This window comes from Halichoerus grypus, chromosome X (genome assembly GCF_964656455.1).
Source record: "Halichoerus grypus chromosome X, mHalGry1.hap1.1, whole genome shotgun sequence".
Classification (NCBI taxonomy): domain Eukaryota; kingdom Metazoa; phylum Chordata; class Mammalia; order Carnivora; family Phocidae; genus Halichoerus; species Halichoerus grypus.
Window position 1 is genome coordinate 106255155 of NC_135727.1, and position 13675 is coordinate 106268829.

General features: G+C 41.0%; 1 pseudogene; it reads left to right on the forward strand.

Annotated features, from left to right (window-relative positions):
* The first annotated feature begins 4418 nt into the window (after positions 1-4418).
* LOC118531015 (small ribosomal subunit protein eS6 pseudogene) lies at positions 4419-13224 on the forward strand (annotated as a pseudogene).
* Positions 13225-13675: the final 451 nt, after the last annotated feature.

Consider the following 13675-nt stretch of genomic DNA (forward strand, 5'->3'; position numbering starts at 1 on the left):
AACAACTGATAAACCTTTAGCCAGGCTCATCAAGAAAAAAAGAGGACTGAAATCAGAAGTAAAGGTGAAGAAATAACAATGGACACCAAGAAATACAAAGGATCGTAAGAGAATGTTATGAAAAATTTTATGCCATCAAATTGGACAACCTAGAAGAAATGGATAAATTCCTAGATACATCCTATCTTTCAAAAGTGAATCGGGGAGAAATAGACAATTTGAACAGACCAATTACTAGTAATGAAACTCAATCAGCAATCCAAACACTCCCAACAAATGAAAGCTCAGGACCAGATGGCCTCACAGGTGGATTCTAGCAAACACGTAAAAAAGAATACCTGTTCTTCTCAAACTATTCCAAAAAATAAAAGAGGAAGGAAAACTTCCATATTCACTCTACAAGGCCATCATTACTCTGATACTGAAACCAGAGACATTACAAAAAGGAAAACTACAGACCAGTATCTCAGGTAAATGCAGATGCAAAAATCCTCAATGAGGTATTAGCAAACTGAATTCAACAATACATTAAAAAATCATTCACCAAGATCGGGTAGGATTGATTCCAGGGATATGAAGGTGGTTCAAAATTTATACATCAATGAATGTGATACATCACATTAACAAGAGGAAAGATAAACAGCATATAACCAAACTCAACAGATGCAGAAAAAGCGTTTGACAAAATACAACATGTTTTCATGACAAAAACTCTCAAGAAAATGGGTTGAGAGAGAACATGCCTTAATAATGATAAAGTCCATATTGGAATTGTTGTTTATAATGGGAATGTAATAATTTCATAATCATAACTGTCAAGAAGTCTAAGGAAGAATAAAGAGGTGATGCAAGGTGCGAATATCTTGATATAAAATCTGTGAGACGCAATTACATGCTCTACACAGAGAATCAAGAAAATTGTACCTTTCCTAACCTGCCAAGTCTTGTCGATTTTATTCATTTTTTAAAATGTGATAAAGAAGTTATTTGGGGACCAAAAACTTAGAATCCCTGACGTTGTATCTAAGAACATTTTCATTTTAGAAGGAGAATTTGCACCAAGGAGTAAAAAAAATTCTTTAAGGACTAAAAATTTAATAAATAAAATAAATCTGTCTTCCTATCCCATCAATATGCTAGTTTCCAAGAGCAAATATGAATTAGTTGTAGGATCAATGTTTAGGTACAAAGAACACCAGTTTAACTTCCAAGAGCCACAATGGATGAAGCACTATATTCAGTCCTCCATTTGTGTTTATTCTCTAAAATAACCATATTCCTCTAATTATAAGCACACAGGCTCTGTGTGTGTGTGTCTAGTGCCACACAAATTCTTATGACAGTGTTTTGTATTTGTTTTAGCAGGGAGAAGTGCCTGGAGCATTAATGGTTAAGGATTCTGTCTGTGGAGGTAAACTACCTACTTGCTGTGTGATCTTCTACAAATTGCTTTATTTCATTCAAACTCAATCACCTCCTCTATGAAATGTGGACATTAACAGCACTCGACCTTGTGGGGTTGTTGTGAAGATTAAACGAATTACTCTATTTGAGGCACATAGAAGAGTTCCTAGTATAATCTAAATGCTCAAAAGTTGTTAGCTATTATTATTATGTTATTTTTACTTTTACAAATTATTAACATTGGGGTGCCTGGGTGGCTCAGTCGGTTAACCGTCTGCCTTCGGCTCAGGTCATGATCCCAGGGTCCTGGGATCGAGCCCCACATCGGGCTCCCTGCTCAGTGGGGAGCCTGCTTCTCCCTCTCCCACTTCCCCTGCTTGTGTTCCCTCTCTCGCTGTGTCTCTGTCAAATAAATAAATAAAATCTTTAAAAAACATAAAAATTATTAACATTGCAAAACATAGGAAGAAACTTCCGTAACTGAAGGGAGAAATAGTTCTGCAAACGGTTGGAGACTTCAGTATAACCCTTTAAGTTACGGATAAAACATCTAGACAGAAAATCAATAAAGAAACAGAGAACTGGAACAACACGATAAACCATCTATACTTAACAGACACAAAGAACACTCCATCCAACCATGCTGGAAAACACAGTCTTCACAAGTGCACACAGAACCTTCTCCCGGAGATGCTAGGCCAAACAGGTCTCAATAAATTTTAAAAGATTGAAATCCTACAAAGTATCTTCTCCAACCATAAGGGAATAAAATTAGAAATCACCTTAAAAAATGGAAAACTGGGAAATTCACAAGTATATGGAAATGAAACAACACACTCTTAAACAACCAGTGCCTCAAAGAAGAGATTGCAAAGGAAAACAGAAAATATTTAGAGTAAAAAAAAAAAAAAAATACAACTACCAAAGCTTTTGGGATGTAGTGAGGGCAGGACTTAAAGGCAAAGTTCTAAGTATAAATGCCTGTGTTAAAAAAAAAAAACCCCACAAAGATCTCAAATCAGTAACCTAAATTTACACTTTGAGGAACTAGAAAAAGAAGAGCAGACTAAACTAAGAGCTAGAAGAGGGAAGGAAACAGTAAAGACTAGAGCAGGGAGAAATAAAATAGAGAAAAAATAAGAGAACCTATGAAACCAAAATTTGGCTCTCTGGAAAGAAAAAAACCTTTAGGTATAATGACAAAGGAAAAAAAAAAAAGAGATAAAAGTACCTAAAAGAAATCGAAGATGACACAAACAAATGAAAAGATATTCAATGCTCATCGGCTGCAAGCATTAGTATCATTAAAATGTTCGGATATTCTTGGGAAAACACTACCCAAAGAATTGAAGAGAGACTCAAACAGTTACGTGCACACCAATGTTCACAGCAGCATTATTCACAGAGGCCCAAAGATGGCAACAACGCAAGTGTCCAGCGGCAGAGGAAGAGATAAATAAAATGTGGTCTGTGCATACATAATGGACACTTCCGCCATTAAAAAAAAAAAAAAGGAATCAAGTCCTGACACCTGCTGCAACACTGATGAAGCTTGAAAACATTATGCTAATTGAAAGAACCCGACAAAAGGACAAATACTGTGTGGTCCCACTTACATAACATATCTAGAATAGGCCAATTAATAGAGACAGAAAGTAGATTACAGGTTACAGGGGCCTAGGGGAAAGGGGGAAATGGGAACTATTGCTTAATAATTGCAGAGTCTCTGTTGTTTATTATTATTATTACTATTATTATTATTATTCAGTAGGCTCCATGCCCAACATGGGGCTTGAATTCACGACCCTGAGATCAAGAGTCACATGCTCTACCCACTGAGCCCGCCGGGCGCCCCCCCGAGTCTTTGTTTCAAGCGACGAAAAGCTTTGCAAACAGTGGTGACGGGTGCACAGCACTGTCAGTGTGATTAATGCCACTTAACTGTACACTTAAAAATGGTTAAGGCACATTTTGTTATATCTATTTTATCACACTAAGAAAGTGAAAAAAACTAAACTTATGGGACATCTGTTTAAAAAATGCAAATAATCACGTCTCAACCTCAGGAATTCTGATAGAGTAGATCTCAAGAGGGGCCCAGAATTTTCATTTTAGTCAGTAAGCCACTCTTCCCCCCCCCAAGTGATTCTGATACAGGGAGCCCTAAGATCTCACACTGAAAACCACTGGTATTGTTCCTTGGCCGTAAATAACACGTGGGCCTCTTCCTCCAGGGGATTCATGCCTTCAGCTCCTACATCTCAACTTCTTATTTGAATCTTAGAAAGAAGGAAAACAAACTTTATTTTTATAAAAGATAAGAATTTCTTAACATTCTATCAAGTTCTGTTTGTTCAAAACAGTAGAGAGTGGCAAGGAACGGTCTTTTGAGGCCCTTTTCCACTTCCCAGAGATCACCACTGTGACCGTATGATGTGCACTCTCCAGAAGAGAAAAGGCGGCTTCTCCGAGTCTTTAATGTGCTAATTTGCACCAGGACTTTGCAAAAGGTGGGGATGCAGGGATCTCTAAACACTTTGGAGCATGAGTCCTATCTCTCCCTGATAAGTATCTGCAGAATCAATGTTCCATGAATTACTCTCCGGGCCATGCTGAACCATGTAACACACACACATATGGGATTTCCAAGTGCATAGAGATTACTTCTATCCCAGATCTTGTCAAATAGCACTTGGCATCTTTTCAATCCCTTCTCTGTTCCTTCTTCAATTACAATAACTTGAAAATTTTATTTCACAGATAGCTTTCCATTAAGGCACTGGATGCAATTCAACTTTAGTCAATTCATGTGAGATTTGGATGGCTGAGAAGAGAAAAATTGTGCAGGGTGGTGGCTGCTAGTTTCTAACGTTTGCGAATTCTTGCAGTGGCCACGTTCCACCCATCACCATTTACATACCAGCTGTGTGGGGAGAAGGGTATGAAATCTAGATGCTTATTTCAAAGTGTGCTGGCCTTTCCTAATTTCTGGATCTCAGTTAATCTGGAAGATTATGGCAGACTCCCCAGACTTCTACTCCTCTGGCCCTTCCAATGATGGTGTGAGCATCGGATTCCCTATACACAATAACTTTGTTGGCCTAACTCCAGTGGTTGCCATTTCCAGCAGCACTGGTACCATTTCTCAAATACCCATTTCAGATCATTTCAACTTTTATTATCTAGTATTTCTTTCTTTCCCGGCAAATTCAAGTTACCGTGTCTAGCAATAAATACTTCAGGTGACACATTTCAAATTGCTAAGAAAAGCAAAATATAACTGTAATCAAGCTTTGGTATAGGCCAAAATCAGCTGATATCGTGATTTCTTTACATCATGAAAATATTTCCTCTGTCCTTTAAAACTATTTTTGTCCTGATCCAGATGATGTCCCAAGTCCCAGGCAGATGAGTTGGCATACCACCACCCATAAAAGGCTGAGATCAGCTCAGTGAAAATCCCCAATGTAAAGCATAGTTCTTTAAAATATGGTTGGGGGGCACCTGGCTGGCTCAGCGGGTAGGACGTGTGACTCTCAACCTCAGGGTCCGGAGTTCAAGCCCTGTTGGGCATGGAGCCTACTTAAAAAAATAAGAAAATATGGTTGGAATTACATCTAACCTTGTCTGTTACATCAAAAGGTAAAGCAAATGATGCATTCTAAATTGGCAAACTTTTCTCTGTGAATTATTAGGTTTTTCTTCCTCCCCTTGAAAAATAAATGCACAGATAATACCAACATGTTTAAAGCTTCCGTCATAGGGGTGCCTGGGTGGTTCAGTAGGTTAAGTGTCTGCCTTCGGCTCATGTCATGATCCCAGGATCCTGGGATCAAGTCCACGTGCATCTAAAGTAGACCATGTTTCTAATTCAGGGCAAACTGTTAGCCTCATGGAAATAAGTAAATAGAAAAACCACTAATTAAAAAATTAACCTGACATTTGCCTGGGCTTTCTTAGAGCTAGAAAGAATCCCCTACGATTCACAGCGATCCAATCAATTTGGAGTATGTTGAAGTTCCCACATCCTTCTGAAGAAAATATAGTAACACATGCTAATACTAAAGAGATTAAAGATTGTTCTCCTAAAGTATCTATCATTCAATAAATATGTCCCGCATCAGGCTCCCTGCTCAGCGGGGAGCCTGCTTCTCCCTCCCCCTCTGCTGCTCCCCCTGTTTGTGCACTCTCTCTCTCTCTCTCATTCTCACTCTCTCAAATAAAGAAGTGAAATCTTAAAAAAAAAAAAAAAAGCTTCCATCATAGAAAACATTCTATTGAAAAATGAAAATATGCTTCCCTAGGATCAGGTGTACAATCAAATTAGTGCTGTCGGTCTTGGCCTTGATGGTTCTCAACTTCTCTTTGACTTTGCTGGTCTCTATCACTTAGGTCTCAGCATGCGTACAAGGCAAATTTAAGATGTCTACAGAATAAATTATGAACTTAAAGTAAGATACTGGAAATCTTAGCTCTTTTCATCCATCCATGTGGATGGGCTGCTTTGCCAAAATATTTATATATACTTCAATTAAGCAGATATCAAGTAGTGAATATAATGATTATTTATATTGAAATACTAATCTGTAGGTGTATCATTAGGTTTTCAACTGCCACCTCATTTCTTAGAATAGCACAATTTATTCTACAGAATTGAATGTCTTATGATGTCACTTAAGGATTGTCACATTAATTATAGGCAACTGAATATAGAAGACATTCAACTAAAATTTTGAGGATATATGAATTTAGAAAGAATCAAAGTTTGCTCGACTAATAATTATACACTTTGTTAAATTTAAAGCAGATGAAGCTTTAGCAAAACATGTTCTAACTACAGAAGGATTCCCCTGCACAAAAGAATTACCACCTTGTATATGATTAAAGGTTATCTGTCTTAAAAGAACAGGCCAGGACTCTTGTTCTACACAATCTTCTTCAGTAGAATCAGAAGACATTATCTCAAAGACACAATTATTTGAACAGCTGGTTTGCTTTACTGCAAATCGTGACTGAACTTAATACCATTATCAATATAAAATGTTATCGTGGCATTAAACTACAGTTATATAGGATGGGCCCATTGTGGGGAGAAGTTGGGTGAGGGGACCCTACAGGATTTCATGGGACTCTATGTACTATTTTGCTACTTCCTGTGACTCTACGGTTATTCCAAAATAAAAGCATTTGAAAAATGGTCCCGGGGCACCTGGGTGGCTCAGTCGTTAAGCGTCTGCCTTCGGCTCAGGTCATGATCCCAGGGTCCTGGGATTGAGCCCTGCATCGGGCTCCCTGCTCAGCGGAAAGCCTGCTTCTCCCTCTCCCACTCCCTCTGCTTGTGTTCCCTCTCTCGCTGTCTCTCTCTGTCAAATAAATAAATAAAATCTTAAAAAATAAAAAAATAAAAAAATGAAAAATGGTCCCAATGGTTTGCAAAGACATCAGTCTATCTTAGGTACCCAGACCGTAACCCTGCTCTCCAAAGTGATTCACTGAATGCTGCATGTAGACTGGATCTTCAAGTTTTCACAATGTGGCTACAAACCCTCATTTTGAAAAGAACGCTCTGTAATGCTGACTTTCGAAAATCTGAATTAGACCCAAGTGAACTTCATGTTTTTGTTTTTAAAGATTTTATTTATTTATTTGACAGAGACACAGCGAGAGAGGGAACACAAGCAGGGGGAGTGTGAGAGGGAGAAGCAGGTTTCCCGATGCTGGGCTCGATCCCAGGACCCTGGGATCATGACCTGAGCCGAAGGCTGACGCTTAATGATTGAGCCACCCAGGCGCCCCTGAACTTCATGTTAATACAATGGAATCATAAAAATTTTCACTCCAATTTTTAAACCTAATTATGGAAATATCCTCAGCAACATACCAAAAGTAACTATTTCATTACTCCTTTGTCATTCCTAAGAGTTTTTTTAAAACTCTGGTCCCAATCCAACCACTAAAAAGCAAGGATCATCATGTAACACGCTAGCGGTATCGTCACTACGACGGCACTCCTCTTACTATAGAGAAGTGTATCAGGGTAACATGCTGTACACCTTCAATTTAGTTTCATATTTCAAATATATTCCATTTAAAAATAAATTAATTTAAAAACAGTTTACTTTTTAAAAAATATTTATTTACTTGACACAGAGAGAGAGAGAGAGAAAGAGAGAGTAAGAGAGTACAAGCAGGGGGAGCAGCAGAGAGAGAGGGAGAAGCAGGCTCCCTGCTGAGCCAGGAGCCTGATGTGGGGCTCGATCCCAGGACCCCGAGATAGTGACCTGAGCCGAAGGCAGATGCTTAACCGACTGAGCCACTCAGGTGCCCCCAAAACAGTTTAGTTCTTCAAAAAATTATGGCATTAAAATTTGCAAGTATTTGGGGGCACCTGGGTGGCTCAGTCGTTAAGTGGCTGCCTTCAGCTCAGGTCATGATCCTGGGGTCCTGGGATCGAGCCCCGCATCGGGCTCCCTGCTTGGTGGGAAGCCTGCTTCTCCCTCTCCCACTCCCCCTGCTTGTGTTCCCTCTCTCTCTCGCTGTGTCTCTGTCAAATAAATAAATAAAATCTTAAAAAAAAAATTAAAAAAAAAAATTTGCAAGTATTTGTGCTGGTGGGGATGTGAATCTTTGTCACAACCTCATTTCAAACTAAAGCCTGTAGTAATCACAACAGTATGGTATTGGCATAAATACAGACACACAGATCAAGGTAACCGAACCCAGAACCGCACCCAGAAATAAACCCATGCACATATGGTCAATTAACACATGACAAGTGAGCCAATAATCAACAATGGGAAAAGGACAATCTCTTTAATAAATGGTATTGGGAAAACTGGACATCTACATGCAAAAGAATGAAACTGGACCACCATCTTACACCATACACAAAAATTAACTGATAATGAATCAAAGACATGAACGTAAGATCTTTAACCATAAAACTACTAGATGAAAATAGGGGTAAGCTCCTTAACATTGGTCTTGGTGAGGATGTTTTGGATCTGACACCAAAAGCAGAGATAACAACAAAAATAAAACACGTGGGACTACATTAGAAAAGGGAACCGTTGGGGCGCCTGGGTGGCTCAGTCGTTAAGCATCTGCCTTCGGCTCAGGTCATGATCCCAGGGTCCTGGGATCAAGCCCCGCATTGGGCTCCCTGCTCAGCGGAAAGTCTGCTTCTCCCTCTCCCACTCCCCCTGCTTGTGTTCTCTCTCTCGTTGTCTCTCTGTCAAATAAATAAATAAAATCTTTAAAAAAAAAAAAAAAAAGAAAAAAGAAAAGGGAACCGTTGAATCACCTGGGTGGCTCATTCAGCTAAGCATTTTTTTTTTTTTAAAGATTTTATTTTATTTATTTGACAGAGAGAGACACAGCGAGAGAGGGAACACAAGCAGGGGGGAGTGAGAGAGGGAGAAGCAGGCTTCCCGCGGAGCAGGGAACCCGATGTGGGGCTCGATCCCAGCACCCTGGGATCATGACCTGAGCTGAAGGCAGACGCTTAACAACTGAGCCACCCAGGTGCCCCAGCATCTGACTCTTGATTTTGGCTCAGGTCATAATCTCAGGGTCCTGAGATCAAGCCCCATGTTGGGGCCCCACAGTGGGTGTGGAGCCTGCTTAAAATTCTCTCCCTCTCCCTTCCGCGCCCCTCCCCCATCTCAAAAAAAAAACAAAACGGGAACCATCAACAAAATGAAAAGGCAACTTACTGAATGGAAGAAAACATTTGTAAATCATATTTGATAAGCGGTTAATAACCAAAATATATAAAGAATTCCTACAACTCAATAGCAAATAAACAATCCAACTTAAAAATGGGCAGAAGATCTGAAGAGACATTTTACCAAAAAATACATACAAATGACCTCAGTACATGAAAAGATGCTCACCATCACTTATTATCAGGGAAATGCAAATCAAAACCACAAGGAGACATCACCTTACACCTGTCAGAATGGCTAGACTCAAAAAGACAAGAAATAGCAAGTGTTGGTGAGGATGTGGAGAAAAGGGAGCCCTCGTGTGCTGTTGGTGGGAATGTAAATGGGTATAAGCACTGTGGACAACAGTATGGAGCTTGCTCAAAAGTTACTAAAATAGAACTACCATATATGTTTTAGCAACTCCATTTCTGGGCATTTATGCCAAGAAAATGAAAACACTAATTCTAAGAGCTATCTACACATGCATATTCATTGCAGCATTATTTACAAGAGCCAAGACATGGAAATAATCTTAGCATCCATCAAAAGATGGATAAGGAAAATGTGATGTATATGTACAATGAAATATTATTCAGCCATAAAAAGGAGGAAATCTTCCCATTTGTAACAGCATGTGAACCTTGAAGGCATTATACTAAATGAAGTCAGAGAAAGACAAATACTATATGATCGCACTTGTATGTGGAATCATAAAAAAAAGAAAAAAAAAGCTCACATACAGAGATCCTATTGGTGGTTGTCCCAGGGGAAGGGAGCAAATGGGTGAGGGCAGGGAAACAGTACAAACTCCCACTTATAAAGTAAGTCATGAGGATGTCATGTACAGAATGGTGAGTACAGTTAACACTGTGTTGCATGTTTGAACGTTGCTAAGAGCAGATCTTAGTAACTGTCCTCACAAGAAAAAAAAAAAAACTCTAATTACATATGGTGACATATGTTCACTAGACTTACTATAGTGATTATTTCACAATGTATACAAATATCGAATCATTATGTTATATACCTGAAATATAATGTATGTCAATTACACCTCAAGAAAAACATCACATGTATTTGTGCTTTTGGAGACACAAGTATTTGTTCGTTCATAGAGAAATATAGGCTTGATCTCTGTCTGCTTAGATATCTGCTTTTTTTCCCAGAATCATTGCGTGTGCCCTGATAAAAATTCTTATAGACTGTGCCTTACTTCCCCAATCGGAAAGTATTTCTTCCATACGCTTGCATACACTCCCTCTCAGGGCGGTGAAATCAAAAGAACAAAGCAATGTGTATGGCAGGTGCCAAGCATGTATTTGTGTGGATCTCAAATGCTAGCCTCATTGAAAATGTGTCTAATTTTTAGGGTCTTTTGAATTATTTCACCCCCCAAAAAGTTTAAAATTCTAAACCATGGATGAAGTCTATGGTTTTCAAAAACAGGCTAAAAAGGATTCTAATTATTTACAGGAGGAGGATTGGGGAAGCTTTGGCAGGAGATGACTTCACACTATCCAATGGACTGCTTTTTCATGTTCCTAAGTTCGAGCTAACTCTCACGCGTGGGTATTTTGACAAAAGCATCTGATGACTTCATCTCTGATCTATAGGTCTCCTCGGAGGGAGCCCCATATCTCACCCCCAGCAGTGGGATGGGGCTGGCTCATCTATGCTCTAGAAACTTGATGAGAGTCCGTTTTTGCCCCATCTGCTTTGAGCAGATGACCTTTGTCCTTGGTGTCGTCTGTAAGGATTTTGGCCCGGAGCATGATACCTAATGACTGGGTCTCCTAAGATTGCTGCACTTACGGAATTTCAGTTGATGGATGGATTGTTGTTTTATTCCTTTTATTGGCTTTTGAGACCAATGTGGACAACAGAGATTTACTCCCCAATCTTCGAAGGCACAGTGCTGTTCTACAGGATCGCCCCAGGCTGCAGGAGTCAGAATTTATGGCTGGGGGAACCCAGCAGTCAGCATTTTAACAAAGCCCCATAGGCTTTGATTTCCAGCTGAGGGTTAGAACCACTAGACCAGGCTAGCCCGTTTACTTTAAAATGTCCGAGCACTAGGATTTGGTCCTCCTGACACATCACCTCTTTCAGTTAAAGACCCGCCAGCTAGTGAAGTGCCCGCGGTCCTGTGCGCATAAAGCAACTGCCTCAACAATGTGGCTGTGCCAATTCTGCGGGAGTGGGGCTTATTCCTTGTGAGACTTTTAAGGGTATCTTCATTGGAACTGAGTCATAGATGTGGTTGAATCACATGCTCATCAAGATGTATTTGGTCTGAAGTACCCTTAAATTATTAGCTCTTTTCCAACTCGGACAAATTTTGTGTTTTTAGCACAAGAATAATTCCAGTGAAGAGTACCCCTCTTTCTCCCCTTTGTCTCGTGTATACACGTGCACACACACACATGCTTTTTAATTTTAGCCTCAGAATTCGGGCTGACTTTTTGCTCACCAGATATTGGGGCTGCCATACACACACTATCTTTGGGCAATGAACAAGCTTTCCATGTGGAACAGTCTAGGTTTTCCCTCTCTTACAAGAAAACATAACTGAGTGTTTTGGCTAACTTGGGGCTGGGACTTCAGTCTTCTGGTAGGTAGATTTAAGCAACTTTTTTTTTTTTTGAAGATTTATTTACTTGAGAGGGAGCACACGTGAGAGCAGGGGAGAGGGGCAGAGAGAGTCTTAAGCACACTCCGTGCTGAGCATGGAGCCCAGTGTGGGGCTTGATGCCACGACCCTGAGATCAGGGCCTGAGCCGGAACCAAGAGTCAGACGCCTCACGGACTGTGCCACCCAGGCGCCCCTATGTGACATCTCTTTACTCCCTAGTTTCATCCCCTGAAGTATATACCACAAAGGGAGCAACTTCGGACTAAAGAAAAATGCAACCCGTGTCCCCAGAGGTGTTTTATATACACATAGACACAGTGCACATTGCCTGGCAAATAAGAGATGCTTAATGAAGACCTGGTTGAATCAATGTCTACTATACTTGAGTTAACGAGCGTAGTGGGTTAATGAGTGTTAATGGGAGGGGCGACAGGGTGCTGACAAAAATCATGTTTTATGAATGCACATTAAGACCACTGAGAGAGATTCTGTCCTAAGGGAAACAGAAGCTTGGTATACCAAGCCAGCTGCAGGTGGCTACTGGCCGCCAGAAACTCATTGAAGTGGACGATGAATGCAAACTTCATACCTTTTATGAGAAGCGTATTGGCTGCAGAAGTTGCTGCTGATGCTCTGGGTGAAGAATGAAAGGGTTATGTGGTCCGAATCAGTGGTGGCAATGACAAAGAAGGCTTCCCCATGAAGCAGGGTGTCCTGACCCATGGCCGTGTCCACCTGCTGCTGAGTAAGGGGCATTCCTGCTATAGGCCAAGGAGGATGGGAGAGAGAAAGCGCAAATCTGTTCGGGGTTGCACTGTGGATGCCAATCTCAGTGTTCTCAACTTGGTCATTGTAGAAAAAGGGGAGAAGGATATTCCTGGACTCACTGTGCCTCGTCGCCTGGGGCCCAAAAGAGCCAGCAAAATCCGCAAACTTTTCATCTCTCTAAAGAAGATCATGTCCACCAGTATGTTGTGAGAAAGCCCCTGAACAAAGAAGGTAAGAAACCTAGAACCAAAGCGCCTACGATTCAGCGTCTTGTCACACCACGTGTCCTCCAGCCCAAACATGGGTGTATTGCTTTGAAGAAGCAGCGCACTCAGAAAAATAAGGAAGACGCTGCAGAATATGCTAAACTTTTGGCCAAGAGAATGAAGGAGGCCAAAGAAAAACGCCAGGAACAGATTGCCAAGAGACGGAGGCTGTCCTCTCTGAGAGCTTCTACCTCTAAGTCTGAGTCCAGTCAAAAATGAGATTTTCTAAGAGTGACAAATAAGATCAGACATAAAAAAAAAAAAAAAAGACCACGGAGAGTGGTCTGGAACCCAGGCCGTCCGCACGAACGGAACCACCCACAGTGTTTATCAGCTGCCAGCGCCCTTGTAGAGGATCACTCCTTCACTGAGAAAAACACAGAGGGAAAGAGTGTCCTGTGCCTCTTTGTTTTCTTTCTGGAGCATAAATGGCGGGAGAAATTTTTAAGTTATCAGAAATGGACATGAAGACACAGCTGAGAACTTGAGCTCCAGTGGGCGTTCAGCAGTGGGCTCTCCGCCTCCCTCGCCCTGACAGCCTCCTCTGCCACAAGTGGACACTTGTGAAGGGTCTGGAGGGTTCCCAAGAACATGTGGTCTGATAGAGCCTCCTAAGCGTCCCACAGGACTCACTTTCTACCTCTTCCGTAGTTCTACAACCCCTTGAGTTCAAGTTTATGGCAAAAAAGTCTATGGCTGGTGTGCCTGGGTGGCTCAGTCGTTAAGCGTCTGCCTTCGGCTCAGGTCGTGGTCCCAGGGATCGAGCCCTGCGTTGGGCTCCTTGCTCAGCGGGAAGCCTGCTTCTCCCTCTCCCACTCCCCCTGCTTGTGTTCCCTCTCTCGCTGTCTCTCTCTGTCAAATAAATAAAATCTTAAAAAAAAAAAAAAGTCTATGGC